Source organism: Crocuta crocuta, unplaced genomic scaffold, assembly GCF_008692635.1.
Source record: "Crocuta crocuta isolate KB4526 unplaced genomic scaffold, BGI_CrCroc_1.0 scaffold97, whole genome shotgun sequence".
Lineage (NCBI taxonomy): Eukaryota > Metazoa > Chordata > Mammalia > Carnivora > Hyaenidae > Crocuta > Crocuta crocuta.
The window spans coordinates 1,993,645-2,012,214 of NW_027531999.1; the positions used below are offsets into that span (position 1 = coordinate 1,993,645).

Here is an 18,570-nt window from a genome sequence, read left to right on the forward strand (position 1 = left end):
TAGAGCACTGACAGTGTTGAGAAAGAGAATTTAAACACCCCTGCAAAGTGGTGGAAAATAATAATTATTTCTAACCCACAGAAGTTTGCTCTATTTTCATGTGGAGGTTAAGATGTCTCTTTCTTCAGAAGGGTTTTATATTTTTTAAACATGAGGATGATCCATGAACTTGAATGGGCTGAACCCAAAGCACTGGTCACTGGAGGTCAAGGAGCTAAACCTCCCAAGGCAAAACTTCCTTCCCTGATTCACCTCCCCAAAAGGGTAAAATTATAGTCCTTCCTCCCCTCATCACCCACAATGCCCACCAGCCCTCCTTACTCTGTTCTGACTTATCTTTCTTTCCCATTGTACCACCTTTTTGTCATGATCTTTAATTTCTTTATGTGATATACATTGTCATCTGCCCCCCCCCACACACACACAATAAACTATAAACTCCATGACAGCAAGCATCCGCTCATCTGGAACAGGGTCCCAACCACAGCACTGTTGACAGTTCGGGCCAGATAATTCTTAATGTGGGAGGCTATCCTGTGCATTATAGGACATACAGAGGATAACACCCTTGACCTCCACCAACCAGCTGTCACTAGTACCCCCCACCCCACTTGTAACAGCTAAAAACATCTTTAGACATTGAAGAATGTTCCCAGGAGACCAACATCACTTCTGCTTGAGAACTACTGATATGGAGTAGTGTCTGAAACATAAGAGCTCAATATTTGGTGAATAAATAAGTAGGGAATGAGAGAACTATCTCTAAGTCAAGCTTGCTGTATGGCAGCAGGACCTGGAAAAAAGAGAAACAGGAAGGGGCCTGAGTTCTAGTCTTGGCCCTGCTTCTAATTAGTTAGGTGACTATAACCTGTCTGGCAGGTAGTTCTTCTGCCCGTGACATTCATTCTTTCATTCACTCACTCATTCATTCATCCATTCTACAAACACTCCTTGAGCACCTGTTATATTCCAGAATCTGCTTTAGTTGCTAAAGATATGCAATGAACAAGGCAACAAAGTCCCCGATCCTATGAAGCCTATTTGTTGCCAGGATGAGATATAACAACAAAAATCAATATACAGGATAATTCCAGGTGGAATATGCTATATATGTAATAAATCCATGTAATGTGTCAGGTATTAAGCAGAAGAGATGGCTATTTTAGATGAAGTGCCAGGGAAGGCATCTCTGAGGGAGTGATATTTAAGCTGCAACCCACTTGAAAAGCAGCCTTTTGTATAAAGATCTTAGGGAAAGAGCACTCCTAGCAGAGGAGGTAGGTGCAAAGGCAGGAACGGATTTATATTTCCAAGGGCAGTGGGAAGTCATTGGAGGGGTTTCAGGCAAGAGCTAGACATGTTCTAATTTAGTCTCAGAAGATGGTGCTGGTGCTGGGTAAAGAACAGACTGTAGGGGGGAGGGGGAGGCAGAGGTAGAAGCAGAGAGACCAGTTAGGAGGCAAAGGCAGCCAAGGAGCAAGGGAGGCAGGTGACTTAGAATAGACTTGGGCCAGTGAGGGCAGGGCATTGAGAGAAGTCAGTATCACAGAGACCTCAGGAGAAGAGGATCAAATGCTAAAAGATAGCCCTCAACTCCATCCTCCAAAAGATTTCACACAGTCCTGGACACAATGAAGAGAAATGATTATACAGTCATAGAATTAGAGTCCGGCACGTTCAGCTTCCTGTTTCACCCAAAGGAAAACTCAAGTTTAAGGAGATAAAGTGATTTTACCCAGGACCAGTCTATATGGTGACATTTAAGAGATCTAGAGCTCCAGATTTTAAAGAGCTTGACAACTGTCACAATTTAAAGTTTTTAGGTAAAAGATTAATAGATGCATGATTCCCCCTTACAACCACAAATGGAGAAATGAAAGTCTAAAAGAGGAAAACTGGAATCTCATGGTATCTTCTTACTGTGTCTTTGGCTGATTTCCCTAATTTCTATTGCATTTACAGCACATGATGTAAAAGCCTTGAAGCCTTAACATTGAATACAGAAGAGTTTATAAAAGAGAGAGAGAGAGAGCTGTCATGTTCAAAAGCCTCCAAAATACACATATGGAGCCAGCTATAGGAGCATTTAGGTCAGCCTGTTAAGAGCATTTTTAATTTTTCTTATGCTGTCTCAGTGCATACAAAATGACCTAAATCAAAACAGGCTGAGGGAGCCCCTGAGAAAGTCTGGTGTGACGATCACATGGGCTTCACATAGATTTGGCATTCCAACCTATTTTAAGGCAGGAATTAAAAGGTCTACATCAACTCAACTAAAAGTTCAAAGCTAAATCTACCAGTGTGTCTTTGGTGCCTGTGCTCCTAGAATCAGGGCAAGCTCAAAAGAAAAGGCCACTGTGCATCCTCCTTCCCATCGCTCAGAATGCTCTCTGGCCCCATACCTCGTCTGGGAGTCCTTCCAGAAACTCTGACCTTACATAGCTCCATCTGCTCATTCGCTATCTACCTTTTCCCTTGGTTTCCTGTTGTCCCCAACCAGGGAAAGCCTATATGCTACTTCTACAGCCTCCTCTCTCCAGAAAATTGGACCTTTTTACTTGAAGTTCATTTTCCATTTGCAGCTCCATGTGTGACTAACAGATAAAAAAGCAATGGTAAAATGCACCGGAGCCTCAGGTGTTGGCAAAATTTGAATTATGGACTTACTCAGAACAATTTTTCTCTTTCTGTTTTCAATACCCATGGAGATCTCACAAGACAGAGTGCCCTGGGCATGATCACTGATGGGGAAGCAGGGACAGCTGCACATTTCTTCTGTCTGGTTTTAAATGCAAAGCCTGCTTAGAGTTGAACTGGATGACCCCCTGAGACCTTTCAGATCTCAAGGATAACTAATTGCTTCCCAAAATTTTAAGAAAACATAATTTGTTTTCCACAGCACTCTCTCCAGATGTGGATCTATAATATATTCCCTAGAGATCTACTAAACGAATATCCTATGTATTAGCAAAAGCAAAATAAAAACAACAACCAAAAACAAAACAAAACAAAACCCACAGAAGAAAAAAAAAAAGAAAGGAAATAAAAAGAAAAAACCACCCTGAACCTTATAAGAACACCTGTAAAAGAGAATTGCAGGTTCTTGGCCACTGATGTCTTTTAAACAGAAACAAATAATACTAAGACTATCACCTCCTAAATTAAAGGGTACCTTTCATCAGAGCTGATGTTCATGAATTCCACATTTTACATACCACTAATTATATGTAATTATTTATAAATATTTTATTTGAATATAATTACATATAATCATTAACTGAAAACCAAAACAGGAATGATAGATCAGACTTCTTCCACAGAAGAAAAGCAGAATCATTTACATACATACAGTCGTTACGCAGAAAAAAGTCTGAGTGACAAGCTGCAATGCAAACTCTCCTGTGGAAGGCAGCTACTGGATGTGCCAGGCTGGGCGTGTGCTTAGGAAAAGGAGATAGGTCACCCTATGCTGCCATCTTCAGATCACTGCTGGTAGTACACCACTCTCGCAATCGTTCTGGTCTAGCCGAATGGGCTGCAGGGCAACTTGTGGGAACCAAGGCCACAGTCACTCAACAAACCAACAAAATATACACTGGTCCCACCTGGTGATTCGCAAAAACACGGTGCAACATCTATATTCTGTTTGGTGTTAGGTACCTGAAACTTTTGCTAAGACACAGACTCCAATGAAAGAAGAATACAGCTTTTTCAAAGAACTTCTGATGGAAAAGAAATTTACCGTTCCAATATCCCTTTTAAAGGGTCCTTTGGCCTCCCTCTGCCCCCAACTCCCTGTACCCCTTGAAATAACCATATAACCTCTTTCTGAGAGTTATTCTTTAGTCTTAAATTGGATTAAAAGGGTACACACAAACATCTAGGAAGAAGCCTGGGTGTCTTTCATTTTCTCCAGGAAAGGGCTTACACACGTCACATAACAAATGCCTGACAGGAGAAGTAAGCAATATATTTTCCCTGCCACCTCCACTACAAATTTTATCTTTACACACTGGTAGTATATATTGTAAACTAATCATATGCATCATTCTACATCTAGAATTCCACTATTCACACTTCCAGGACACAGGCACAAAGCAAGGGGCTAGCAAAGAGAGTTTGGAAAATCCCTGAGATGTGCCAAATATACCAAAAAGTTACAGGCTAAATTTGATTTACTTTACATACAAAAGAGTCTCAGGCCCTCACTTACATCCCACTTACGCTGATCTTGTACATGGTCTAAAGTTTACTCATGTAGCTTGAAGCCCATACCCTAACATAAGAGGCATATGAGAAAAAACACAAAATTCAAACTCAACAACTCAAAAAACACAGAAATATAAAATTTGATACTTGAGTATACAAGCCTAAACACCTCCATGTCTGAAGTTATCACTAAACAATTAAACAATGATGCCAGAACATCAAGGTAAAAGGGAAACTCAACCAGAAGATGCCTCAGCTTAAAAATGTTTTCTCACAGATGTCACCTGACTACAGACTTGTGATCTTACCACTAACTGGAGATAGAGCAGTCATTACTACACATTTCCATTTTGTAGATGGGAAGACTGAGACTCAATAGTTAAGTGACTTTCCCAGATTCCACAGCTCCTGGCAGGCAGAGCTAGGAATCAGGCTCATGTCCTAACTTCAAATCCAGTGTTCTTTCCTCATCAACAAGTACATGTATGAATTCAGGGCCACTATCGTTCAGTTCTTGTTGTTGAAATAATGAAATCCTTCCAGAATGGGTATACAGCTATAACCTTGCACTCCTCAAGTCCCTGCCACCACCACACTGCCTGAGCCCCTTCTAGGTTCCAACCCCCACACCCTCCCCACCACTACTTCTTCATAATCTAGCAAATAGGGCATCATGTTTATAAAGCTGGGACCTCCAGTACACCGTCCCCGACAAGTGCTTCAAGCTTCTGTTCTATTTGGTGCCCAGATCATATCAAACAGGTGAAGGAAGAATGTTACTCAAAGATTTCCTAACATTAGGGATTGAACTTCTGAAAAATGCAAAAAATAAATAAATAAATAAAAGACAAACCTAAAAGGGTTCTGTGTCTCATGGCCCTGCTTTCACAGCATTTTCTCTAACATCTTTCCATCCTACTTCAAACAAGTAGCAGGTCAAAATACACACAAAGAATTGTTGAAAGGTGGAACCATCCCAGGTCCCCTCTCACTCACCCCTCTACTGCCCACCCCAGCTTCTGGGGTTTGAATTTTAGCTATATCAACATTTCAGTTTACAAGCAGCAGGTATCTTCTCTCCTTTGGCCCAAATTCCCTTAATCTTAATCTCCATTACATTGCAAATTACAATAGGACTGGACCGGGAATGAGGTTCGGTAACTAAGCAGGAAGCTTTTGGATAGAAATGTTAACATAATACAAATCACCATTGGGAATCAAAATTCAAAATGGGAACTGAATTGTTTAAGCCTTGGAAGAGCCTCTCATGCCCCTGAAATGTCCCCCAATCACCAGATACCAATTTTTGTTATTGTTCCTTCAGCCATTGATCTGCAAACACTCCCAAGAGTAGCACGTACAGCCACATCACACCAGGATGCAGTGACTACTCCAAGCTTTGTCCCCAGAGCAAGGGTTCTGATTGGGGAAGTTCTCAGGGAGTAGATTTCAAGAGACAGTAGAAAAGGGGGTTGTGTGTGCTTTGTTATTCTGGCCCAAGCTAGCCCTGTATAAAATAAGCGTAAGAAATGCTAGAAACTTAGAGCTGGAATCCATTGGTCTTCTGCAGTCTTGGGGCTTCAGATGCTCTGTAACCACAGGCCACTCACACCACATCTGAAAGTCTCCCCTGGCAAAAGGAAGCCACTGCTCACGTGCTCACAGGTCCAGGGGCGAGTCTCTGCGTAGATTCCAAGTATTCCTGTCCAAATGCCTTGTGCAATGGTAGCTACACCTGGATTTCTACACTCATATTTTAGCATGAGTCTCCAAATGAAACTCAGTGTAGCTCTTGCCAAGTGACAACTTAATCAAACTACATTTTATAAATTTATATTTACGAAATTCCATCGTGCTAAACTCTAGCTGAGATTACACAAGTAGGTAAAGATGTGGTCTCTATGCTCAAGACATGTGCATATGGGAACACCTGGGTGGCTCAGTTGATTGCACGTCTGACTTTTGATTTTGGCTCAGGTCATGATCTCACGGTTCATGGACTCGAGCCTCACATCGGGCTCTGAGCTGGCAGCATGGAGCCTACTTGGGATTCTCACTACCACCCTCCCCCCCTCAAAAATAAATAAACATTGAAAAATTTTTTAAAAGAAATGTTCAATATGCCTGGGGAGACATGATTAATATGAAAATAATAATAATAAATTGCTGTTTTTTTCTTCCCACAAACTCACTCTGTCTTGAAATTGCAGTGTGCTTATCTGTCTCAAACACAAAGAATATGAAGTTTGTGTTAGGCTTTTAAGGATTAATGGGACATTAGAAGAGCTTTGGGAAGACTAGGAGTTACTGGAAAGAGTAACTTCAAGGGGCTGCATCAGGGAGATGACTTCTGGGAACCCCAAGTGAACATCAAAGGCAGGCAGAAGTAAGTCAAATGATGGAATGTACAGATCACAGGCTCCACTTGAATCAGTAGACACTGCCTCTTTTGCCAGCGGTTCTCCTCAAACCAAGGCAGACAAAAACAAGTAGAGAAAAAGAGAAGGGCTGGGATTTGAGTAACATCCTGTCAGCTAGAAGACAATGATCCTGAATTGTGGAACCGCATATATTGTCTTAGGTTAAGAACGGCCGTTGAATGAATTAAAATGTAAAAACCTAAGCTCTGAGGAACCATTATAGCAAACCTTGTGGAAAATTGATCATCAAATATAAGAGGAACATCCGTAGGGGGGGACAGCGTCAGCAGAAAACAACTTTTATTGAAGAATATATCGACATAGGCGATTTTCAGCAGCACGGCTTTAGTTGGGATTTTTCTGTGTGTCTCTTAACTACTGCTTCCTATATCTTTCTGGTTGTTTCCAAGAACAAATGGATGATTTTGTTTAAGAGCCTCTGGCCATTTCAGTTTTATTGTCCCTCCTCTAGCTTATCTGTGAGCATTTTCAAAGAAAGGGCATCTGACTTATTTAACAGTCATTAGTTTTTACATCAGGTTTAATGGTATTTTTAAATCTTTTTTAGAATTTTTTTTAATGTTTTTTATCCATCTTTGAGAGACAGAGTGTAAGCAGGGGAGGAGCAGAGAGAGAGAGGGAGACACAGAATCCAAAGCAGGCACCAGGCTCCGAGCTGTCAGCATACAGACCGACACGAGGCTCAAACCCAACAATCACGAGATCATGACCTGAGCCAAAGTCGAACACTCAACCAACTGAGTCACCCAGGTGCACGATTTTTTATTATTATTTTAAAAAAGAAGAAGAAATTAAAAAAAAGAATTATGATGAACTAATAGGAGTGATCAGCATTCACTCAGCAGGAGAGCCACCCAAGCAGTTTGCCCATCCCTGAAACCTTGACAAAATTCACTCTAAGACACTCCATCCCCAGGACTAGGCATCAGGTCACAACAGCTATGTGCTGGCCCAGTTTCAGACCTTCACCATCCCACTGCCCTAAAGTAAAAGTCCATACTTCTCTATATGGCAGAAAAGACCCTCCATGACCTAGCCCTTGTCTCTCCAGCCTCATCTCTCAACCCTGTGCCTCCCAATCATCCACTCCTCAGGGAACTATTCGCAACTGTGCAGACTACCATGCTGTCTTCAGCTTCCCATTTAGGCCTTTGCACACTGCCTTCCCTCTGCATGGAACGCTCTTGGTTTTGTCCAGCTCCTTTGCCTAATTCTTGCTGGTTTGCCAGCCTAGGCAGCTCTCTCCTCTCTCCTGGTATAGCACTCATGGATCCATGAGGAAATTGCCAGTCTTCTTGTCTGTCCTCTCTACAGGCTCTGAGCTCCAGGGAGCTCTGACATGGTCTGACTGATTTTGGTTGTTCTTGTTGTTTGATATCTGGTCTCCAGCACCCTGGTGACATGCAGCAGGTGCTCAGCAAATATTGAAGGAGGGAAGAAAGGGTAAAGCAAGAAGAGTTTCAGTGTGCCGAGCAACAGGGTCAATGCCAATCTTCCAGATCAGTAACTACTACCTTCGGCAAATGTTCTAATATTATAGACGTTTCTGTAAAGATGAAAACCCTGCTACAGTAGCCATGCATTCAGTTTTCACTGATAGCTTCAGAAATAGATCTGTCCCTTGACATCTCTTCAACAAGAGCCAATGACCCTCCAAGCCAGTGAGGAAGGGAGGAGCCATCCTACTGGCAGGCCTCCAAAGATTGATTGGCAGGTACTTCCTGCAGAAGCTCAGTAGTCCTGGGGTTAAGTGGCCCCTGGCCTTTTTCATCACTAGCAGTAATTCTGAAGATCCACTGATTCTGACTTCTGGATCCTCATCAAAAACGTTGGGGGAAAGTTTTTCAGTTTGCCAGGTCAGAAACTTGTAGCCAACTGGAGACTAGCCAGGGGAAAATGCTAACTGTGCATTGTTGGGGTGTGGAGGAGTTTAACTGTGATAGATCCAGGCCCTGAAGTGCCTCATGGCCCAGACCGCTCAGAATTAGCAGCCACAAGGAACTTCTATTGCATCACTGCCCAGACCTTCACTTAGCAGATGATGACACATGAGATCCGACAGATGCTATTTTCTCCTGGAGATGATTTTGTAAGATGACCACCCATCCAATGCTGCTTTCCACAAAATTCTGTGGCTCTTTCACAGGTCTTATGAGTACAAATAGGCTTCTTTTTAATGAAGCCTTCTGGACCTACAGCTATTTTGAGTTTCACAAATCAAAAGCTGGCTTTATATTCAGTAGTATTACTCTTTGGACCCGAGATGTAGTACAAGAGTCTCGATATAACATCTTCATAACAAAGCAATTCACATAGTTTGGCTCTCTTTCTAAAGCAATCCCATCTTTTTCCAAACAACCTTTTACTGGCTTATTATGTAATTAGATACATTGAAATGGTTAAACTTCACCCTAAGGATAGACACACACACACACACACACACACACACACACACACCATTTCATAACAGGTACATGGGTCAGCATCCCATTTATATATGTGCTTAATCAACTCTGCACAGAAGACCTACTTAAGCAAATGCTGTAGGTTTGAAGTGACTAAGAACTGACTTTTATAACCTAAGCAATTCTGAGCTCCTTGAAGGAGAAGAAAACTGATGAGCACATTCTCAGCCATTCATCCTTTAGCATGTCCTAAAATGTTCTGCATCAAATCACACATTCTCCCCAGATGTGGTGATTTTAAAGGTCAGCTCTCAGAGGCTAGTATGAAAAAGAGATTTTTACTGACTCCCAAGTAAGCTGTGGGCAGTCACCACTGCCTTTAGAGGGTCGTTTTATTTTTATCCTTGCATTACTAAAAGCAACACCCTCCCAGACATTAGGGCTAAAGAGCTTGCACTTGCTCACCTATTTCTTTCCTGGCAAGACCAAGAATCCTGAAGACAATTATATGTCTGAAAACTGACGAGAAAGGTATTTTTAGTGGAGAGAGCCATTCTCGCCACTCCATCACACCAAGCAGCCTTCTATCTTAAGTTTTTATTAATGAAGTCATGTTTCTTTTCTAGTCACTAACCATCAGCACTACTATCATCATCTCTCACACTCAGAATCGACAGTAACCATCTGTATGTGTAAATGGGGCTGAGAAGATTTACCTGTGAACCGGGGTCCCTGTCACCATAAGGGTCTATAGGTAATTGAACCTCCAGCTAGCATTTCAGCTCAATTGAGCTACCCTATCTCTAACCACTGCCTTGCTGAAACCTACTCTCCACTCCAGTGCTAAGCGCTTTACATCATGCTCACAACTCTGAGAAGCAGGCACTGTTATGATAATATAACAGGGTAGCCTGAGCACTTTGACTTTGGAGTGAAAGATCAAGGTTCAAAGGCAGGCTCTGCCATTTACCTGTCCTTAGGAAAATTATTTAGCCTTTCTGAGTCATAGGTCATCCATAAAATAAATACAATGAATAACTAACATTTATTGAAATCTTACTATATGCCAGTTTTAAACCCTTCCATTTTACAGCTGGGGAAACTGAGACTTAGGCTCGGTAACTTGGGCAAGTGTAGGGGTGATAGAGCTAGACTGGCATTGGTTATGATGAAGCCCATGATGTCTGCACCATATCACACTGTTTGCCCCCTCTTCTCCGTGACTGAATGCTGCAGGCCCCTAGAATTGATGTTCATGCCATGTTCTTAATAGCTGGGCCAGGAAATACAGGCCTCCCTCTAGCCCACCTGCAGCCATCCTTCCACAGAGTGCACTGGGCTAAGTGCCTTCATCTCCTATGTGGCCCCAGGATCAAGTAACACAGCACAGGCCCATCAGGAGCCAGTGAGGGGCATGCACTACAAACCAGGCATTAAAGGAAGCTACGTCTTCTGAGTCTTGCAAGTGGGAAAGAGCACTGCAATTAGCCCGGCTCAGGAGACCTGAGACTACAATAAATTTCGCCTAGGAAACAAAACACATCATGCCCAGAGCGCCAATCCCTCAGTTCTCTCTCCCTTCCTCTAATCAGCAGACTCCCCTGATCAATAAAGGGGGGACAGGCGGTTGACTGAAGATGAAATGTAACTTCTCCTTCCAGGATCACGTACCCCTTCTAACAGAACAATAGCTAAGCCGCTGGCCAGTTGTCTCCTTCAGTAAAGGCAATCTGACTCCCATAGACACTGGTCTTTTTAAGAGAAGCTAGGAACTTCTGGAAGTTCATGTGCTAGCCCCTGATGTGTTAATGCACACTTTTGTTTTTTTTTTAATTTAAGCAAGGCGTAAGATAGACAGATATATAGATATAGATATATGCATATATATATAGATACAGATATATAAAACCCCACCTCCCGCAGCCCCAGACATTAGTCTGAATCCTGCATCTGCAACAATAATTTGCCTCCAGGACACTGAGTGCACGTCTCTCTGCCTCACCTGCTCACTCTTCGCTCTGACATCCTAAGCTCCTGAGAAATGGTCTGGTGTACTAGATCAGGACCCAGAAAATCTAATAGTTCAGTCCCTGCCACTATTTTACTCTTTGGTCTTAGACAAGTCATTTCACTTTTCTGAACCTCCTTGTATTCATCTATATAATGGGGACTCCTCTCATCACCGAATTTCTGTTGAGCACCAATTGTGTGTACAGCACTCTGTGGACACCAGGGACTGTGTTAGGGGATGATAATATGAGTTTCGCCTACTTTGAAGTGCCATTATGGGACCTAAATGAATAAACACACATCAAGTGCTCAAGCAATTACGGCAAGAGTTGTAACTCATATGAAGAAGGTCCCCTGTTCTGAGGCGATTAAGATCACAAATATCTTCATGGCTGACTCATTCCATCTCAGGGCTCTGATTCTACAGAGTCATTTCTACAAAGAAATTACCTTCTGCGTAGGTGATTATGAGCTTAATTACAGGTCAACAGTTCCTGAAACTCAATCAAAGGAGCTTTCTGACATGCAAACTATCTACTGAGATGCAAAAGTTTCCTAAAGTATTAACCTCTATTCTATCAGTAAGCATATGTAACAGCAAATAAAAAATTAACAATCTGATTGCCGAGAATGTCTCCACTGATCGAAATCACCTCTGATCATCCTGAACCTGACCTAAGTGCCCTCCTTTCCCTAACTCTGCATTTAGCAAGTTATATTTAAATCCCTGTTCACTTGTGTGTACCCCTCACTAGACTCTAAGTCCCCAAGAAGCAGGAGCCCGTCTACCTGCTTCACAGTTGAATTCCCACTGCCTGAACATATAATAGATGTTCAGCAAATGTTTACCGAATAAATAAATGAATGGGCCACAAGTGATTCTACCAGAGTTGTGGAAAAGATATTTAGTAGGGATATAGCAAGGTCACACCTTTGTTAAAACACCCTTGCAAAGAAGCAGAATCCAATGTCCCCTTTCTCACCAATTATAGCTTCGGTTTTTATCTTGGATGAGCTAAGTCTTCTTCATTAGAGTTAAGGAAGAAAAAGGTGAACAGCCCCAGAAACATTTTTGTGAGCACTGAACATCTAAGTGTTTCTAAAGTATGCCAATTTATGGTATCTCTCCATGTTTTATTACAGAGAACTTTTAAACCTTGCTAGTTAGACACTGACAGAGGACCCCTGTGTACAAACACAGAGACACATCCAAAATGCATCAAAACTAGAGCAAACAACCTCTTTTGGAACTCTTCCAACAGCTTCTTTGCATACTCTTATGTTAATGCAGCCATCTTACAGCCAGACTCCAGACACCTGGCTTGAATTCTCAGAAACTTGAACTCATGAGGAGGAGCAGCCGAGATGCGAAATCCCAAATTTATTGCTTTCTTTAGTTATTAAGGGAGTGCTGCATGTATCAATGAACAGCATCACTTTTAATCTACTTGCAAAGTTTAGTCAGGAATTCATATTTAATGTGCTCTCACCAGCACAAACAATATTTATTCATTTGTTTTCTGAAGCTGTTTCCTGAAACTTGCCTCTCTTTGTGTTCACTCAGAGGAGGTGTGCTATTAACTCTGGGGAGGCCTCCTCCTCCATCTCCAGGGAGAAGCTTGACATCTTTTAGAGGAGGCCATACCTTTATTATTTATGGTTAAAACACTTTACATTGCAAACTAGCATGCTATCTCTGTCTAAAACCCCTTTGTAATATAAACTGCATTGTCTGCATTTCAGAGGGAAAAACCTGAATTGCTGAAAGTCAGAGAATTACCCAAGGTCACACAGGCCTTTCCGGCCCTTGAGTCTTACTCATGTGGCCACCTTGACATCTAAGAGTACAGTCACTTCAAATACACTAGCTAGCTTTTATCGAACACTTAGCACTGTACTATGCAGCTTTACAATGCATTATCTCATTAGTCTGCAATAGTGCTGCAAGACTCAATGGTATTATTATTCTCATTTTAAAGATGAAGAAACTAGGGCACTGAGAGTTTAATTAATGTATCCAGTGTTGTCCAGAAAATAATGGATAGAGCCTGGACCTAAAATTTTTGACCCTGAAGCCTGCTCTCTGAATTACCCACTAACTGGACTGCCTCACTCACTACCAGGTCCCTAAGGTTCACAGGCTCAAAGAAAACCACATAGCATTGTATAGAGTAGGGTTCAGTCTATCTTATTCCAGCTTTCCCTTTTACTCCCCACCAGTATGCATAGCTCAGATCAAGTGCTATGGGGAAGGATATTTATGACTTTACCCAAAAAGAGAACAACAGGAGGGATGAATATTGACTAGATAAAAGTAGCACTCACTAATAACGACAAGCTAATACAAAATTAGAAAATAGAAAATTAAAACACGTATGAAAACCAATTATTAATTTTTTTAAAAATGGCATCTACTGGTTTCTCCCAAATGAAAGAAAAAAGAAAAGCAAAGACAACTCATTAGCTATATGTGAAGTTCACTAAACCACTTTGTGTACCTGAGTGAAAAGCCATAAGCCCTGTATTTCCAGAGCACTTCCACTTTATTCTTTCTTCTGTAGATGTAAAAGATACAGTCCCTCCTGACAGTACAAGTGTTTGATAAATGGGTGAACACTTCATTGCTCCTTTTTCCAAAGCCAAGATTCCCTTTACCAAGTTCTTATTTGATGTGCCAAAATGACTTTGGAAAGACAAGGCTTTATACTAAGTGTTAATAGTGATTATCGTTGCTCTGATATTACAAATGATCTTTATATTCTTTTCCTTACTTATCCATTTTTAAAATTTTTTTTCTATAATGAATATATGTCATTTTTGTAATAAGGAAGAGAAACAGAGTTTTGGTAAAGACTTTTCAATAACAGCATCCCCAAGTCACCCTGAATCCGCCCTCCCTTCCTTTCAGAGGGAATGATTGTTTATGGACACCATAAAGGACAGACCGGCAGACCCTGAAAAATGATGAGGCCCCCTGGGTGATTTATTCCTCCCCACACTCCCAGCATCTCTTACTTACACCCAGTGTGGATTTAAGCCCTCAAATGACAGCATTTCCATTTTCTGGGAAATCTGTCCCCACTATGAAATCCACTCATCAGAAATATTCCAGAAATGCCCATCCTTACAGTGGCAAGCATATAAAACTCTAAGCAAATTACAAGATTTCTAAGAAGAGAGCAAAGGGATGTTTAATCACCGTGTGTTCAGTCTCGTGTCGTGTTTCTTATTGTGCCTCCATTCGTTGTGGTGGCTCATAATGCACAGCAATACATTTTACATCTATGAAATGTGTTCTGGGTTTTTATATCACAGTTCAGAAGAATAGCTTTGAAAATTCTTTTGACTCCTTTATTTGAAAACTACATTTGTGGAATGGGGTAATTAAATTCCTATAGTTCGATATAATATTACCTCCACTATTCTAGCTCATTAAAAAAAAAAAATCCCAACCATCTTCTCCTTGCTTTTGCTAGAAATGGAATTACACCACAGATATTTCTGTTAATATAAGTCTAAGATTTTGAGAACCTACTCCATTGTAGTTAAAAGAAAACTTCTTCTTTTGTACATCTTTATGGAAATGAGAATGACTGCAGAAATCTTCCATGTTTGATGAGTGCATACTAGCTTACTTTGAGAAGAAAAAGTAAGAAGGGCTCAATGTCAGGGCTTTTGAATCACAGGATGAATTTATCTCTAGATGAAGAGCTAGAAGAATTAGTGTCTTCAAGTGACTCTAAAATTATTAAATCAGTAATACAGAACTTTGGCTGAAGTCAGGATTTGCTGGGTAATGATGAGATTGAGTACTATCATACCCGAGTATGAGGTAGATAATGACATGACACACATCATGGAAGTATTTCCTTTCATTTGCTCCTCATTCAGCATCAGGTGGTAGGAAAATATCCTAGTTTTAAAGAAGATATTTGAGGCACAAAGTAGGAATGTGATTTGTTCCAGAATACAAGTTTTGGAAGTAATAAAGCTGGTACTCATATAAAAATGACAAGCGATAACAAACACTAGCAAGGATCTGAAGACAAGGGAACCCTTTTGCCCTGTTAGTAGGAATGTAAATTGGTGTGGCCACTATGGAAAATAGTATAGAAGTTCCTCAAAAAGTTAAAAATAGAGCTGCCATATGATTTAGCAATTCTGCTTCTGAATATATAGAATGAAAACAGGATATTAAAAAGATATCTACACTCCCATGTTTACTCTAGCATTATCCAGAATAGCCACAATACAGAAACTACATAAGTGTCCATCAACAGATGAATGCAAAGAGATGTGGTATTCAATGCAGCCCTGAGGAAGAAGAAAATTCTGCCATTTGCCACAAAATGGATGGACCAGGACAGCATTATGCTAAGTGAAATAAGTCAGACAGAGAAAGAGAAATACTGTATGACCTCACTTATATGTGGACTATAGAAAAGCCAAACTCTCAGGAACAGAGACTATATTGGTGGTTACCAGGAGCTCCGGAGTGAGGGATGTGGGGAGATATTTGTCAAATGGTACAAACCTTCAGTTATAAGATGAGTAAGTTCTGGGGATATTAATGTCCACCATGATGATTAGAGTTAATAATACTGTATTATAGACTTGAAAGTCGCTAAAAGACTATATCTTCACGATAAAGAAAGGGTAATTATGTGACATGCTGCATGTATTAGCTAACTAATCATACTGCAATATATAAGTATATCAAATCAGCACATTGTCTGCCTTAAACTGCCACATTATATGTCAATCGTATCTCAGTCAAGCTGGGGAAAGTGAAGAAAGCTGGCACTCAAGCCCCACTGGACGAACTTCAGGTTTAGGCCCTTTCCAACACATCACACCACACCACACACTGCCCACGAAACACCCCAAAAGCAGCTGCATCGAGCGCTGAGAGACTCCAATGGCTGGCTTGTGGTGCTCCCGCATGAATAAAAAGTGGGCACAGAGCTCGCTCCACCACACAAACAGAATGAACAGCTACCAAAGCAGCTCTGTTTTTCTGAGTCTCCAAATATCTAAAATAGGTTCTTGGGCTTTTTTTTCCCCCTCGTCTGTAATTACACAATGGCTCTCTGAAACCCCTAGGATGTAATTTTAAATGACAAAGAAAGATTTGAGTTGCAAAAATACACAACTGTTCCAGGGTGCAAATGGATTTGTTTCTAATCCTAGTGGGCAATGTAGAGCTCACTTTTTTTTTTCCCAAGTAATGGTGGTGTTCTCATCATAGATGGCAAACACCTCATAATGGCATAGATGGCAAGGTACCTCACAATAGCTATATCGTAAGTGAAACATACACAAACAGAGAGAGAAAATAGCCCTAGCTCTGATATCAAAGTTCTCAGAAGAGATACAGTAAGAAGGAAGTGTGGTCTGAGAGCACCCAGGCAAAATAACACTGAGAGAAAACACTGAAAAAGTTAAGCTCCATGGGGCTAGCTGAAGAAATGTAGCACCTTATAGGTTCTACAATTTTTCTATAAGCACAGAAGACATAAAAGTGAAAGTAATGAGTTGGAATAGATACTATTAACTTTTAATTAACTTACTCTTAGAAATAACACACACACTGATCATCCGCCCAAACATCTCAATTAAGAATGTATAAAAGTGCATCCCTTCCAGCTTTTTGTCAGCTTTGTATCAAATGATCCAAACAGCTGAACTAGTTCAAAGACTCCACATGGAATAAATAAGCCTGGGGCTTATTGCAAGCTTTCTGTAGAGATACTAAAATGGTCATTTTTAATGTCATCCATCTTCAGAAAGGACTAGAGCTGGGCGTAAGTCTTTTAAAAGCATACATAAGTTCCCCACTCAAGCCAGGTAGACAAAGATGCGAGACTGGGAAACAAGCTAATGTCCTCCCACAAGCAGGAAAATATTAACTAGCAATTCATAAACTAAGGTTACCTTTACAATTACACTTCTAGTGTGAATTATAGTCGATTATTAGTTTAAGACTGACTACATTTCATCACCATTCTCAGCGTGAGAAAGTCCTAGTTATAACCAGAAATTCAAACACACTTGATTCATGACCATCAAAAGCCCCAATCAATGCAAACTCTTTTACTTGGAACCAATAAATTATTTGTTTTGATAAAATACGAACAGAACCTTATATTACTAATTTCCTGACAATCCTTTTGTGGAAAAAAAATTAAGTTAGTCATCAGGTCTCCGTTCACAATGAATTCTCCCCTTTCGAAAATCATTCTAAATTTGTATCTCCTAAACTGTGTTCCTTAGAATATTAATAGCATGGGATGTTAACATGCGTTCCATAAAAAGAGGCTTCTGGAACTGTATAATGTATTTTCCTAATTCTCAAGTTCACTGTTTTTACATTTTAACATAATCTTACAAACAATATCAAAAATTTTGCTAACTAAATCTTTTTCCCCTTTAAAAAAAGCTATTGAATTAACAGTATGTTTTATAACCAATGGCATCTTAAAACAGGGAAAAGATGATAAGTTTGGAGAAATAAGTTTTTTATCACCTGTAGAGATTCACCCTACACATTATCACATTAGAGTCCCTGAAAAGTCTTAGTACTTTAAAAAACAAAGCTGTTTTCTCTATTTAACTCAGTGTCTCCCCAATATATTTGCCCAGAGATCCCTTCTGTTTTAAAACTCATAATCACATTTCATGAGACTAATGTTCTGGGAACACATTCTGGGAAAGAGTGCTTATTCTTTTATTACTGTTGGCCAAGACCTTTCTCTCATCAGCTTTCCCAAGACCCAGTGACAAAAACCTTCAATCATGAAGGGAAGGGAAATATATGTCAGGGTCGACAGAACTGAATAGATGACCTAAAACACTCTGTAGAGAGAAAATTCCAACTAGACCAGTGGCCGATTTATTCTGCTTGGAAACATCTGAGGTGTATTCATACTGATTGCTTTCTACTACAAATGATGCACGGTTCTGTCTGTTTCAAATGCCTTTATGATGTGAGAAATGAATAGACTGAATTGAAACCGTCTGTGTGGTAGGATGGGCCACACCATAGGGTGGGAAGCACCATTTGGTGAAAGCACCCCTTTACATTACCCAACATTGGGAAGGAAGAGATATCAATATTTTTCTAGGACTGATCAGCAAGTATCTGTTTATGCATTCCCATAAAATTGGATAATATAAGTCACATGGTCAAAAGCAGGCAGCAGGGGAGTTTGAGAGCAGACACTCAAAACAAAACCAATGACATGGCGCTCATAGCTGCAAACATCCCTTTTCAGGCCCAGCCTAAGTCCTAAATAAACTCATCTCATATCACACAACATCTCCCAATACCCTGTGAATCCAGCTGGTAGAAAGAGTATCAAAATACAGAAATAAGACTGGAAGATTACCACATGTCTTTTGAATGACATATTCAAGCATTGTCTAATAGGCCCACCTGTCTATCAGGCCAACTGACCCGCCTGGACTAGAAACATCAGCATTGCCTGGGAGCTCGTTAGAAATGC

At 40.7% G+C, this 18,570-nt stretch overlaps 1 protein-coding gene across 2 annotated transcripts in view; it reads right to left on the minus strand.

Moving 5' to 3' along the window:
• The window catches only part of TPH2 (tryptophan hydroxylase 2), a 100,330-nt gene that overhangs the window by 10,477 nt on the left and 71,283 nt on the right, over positions 1-18,570 (minus strand). The window lies entirely within an intron of this gene.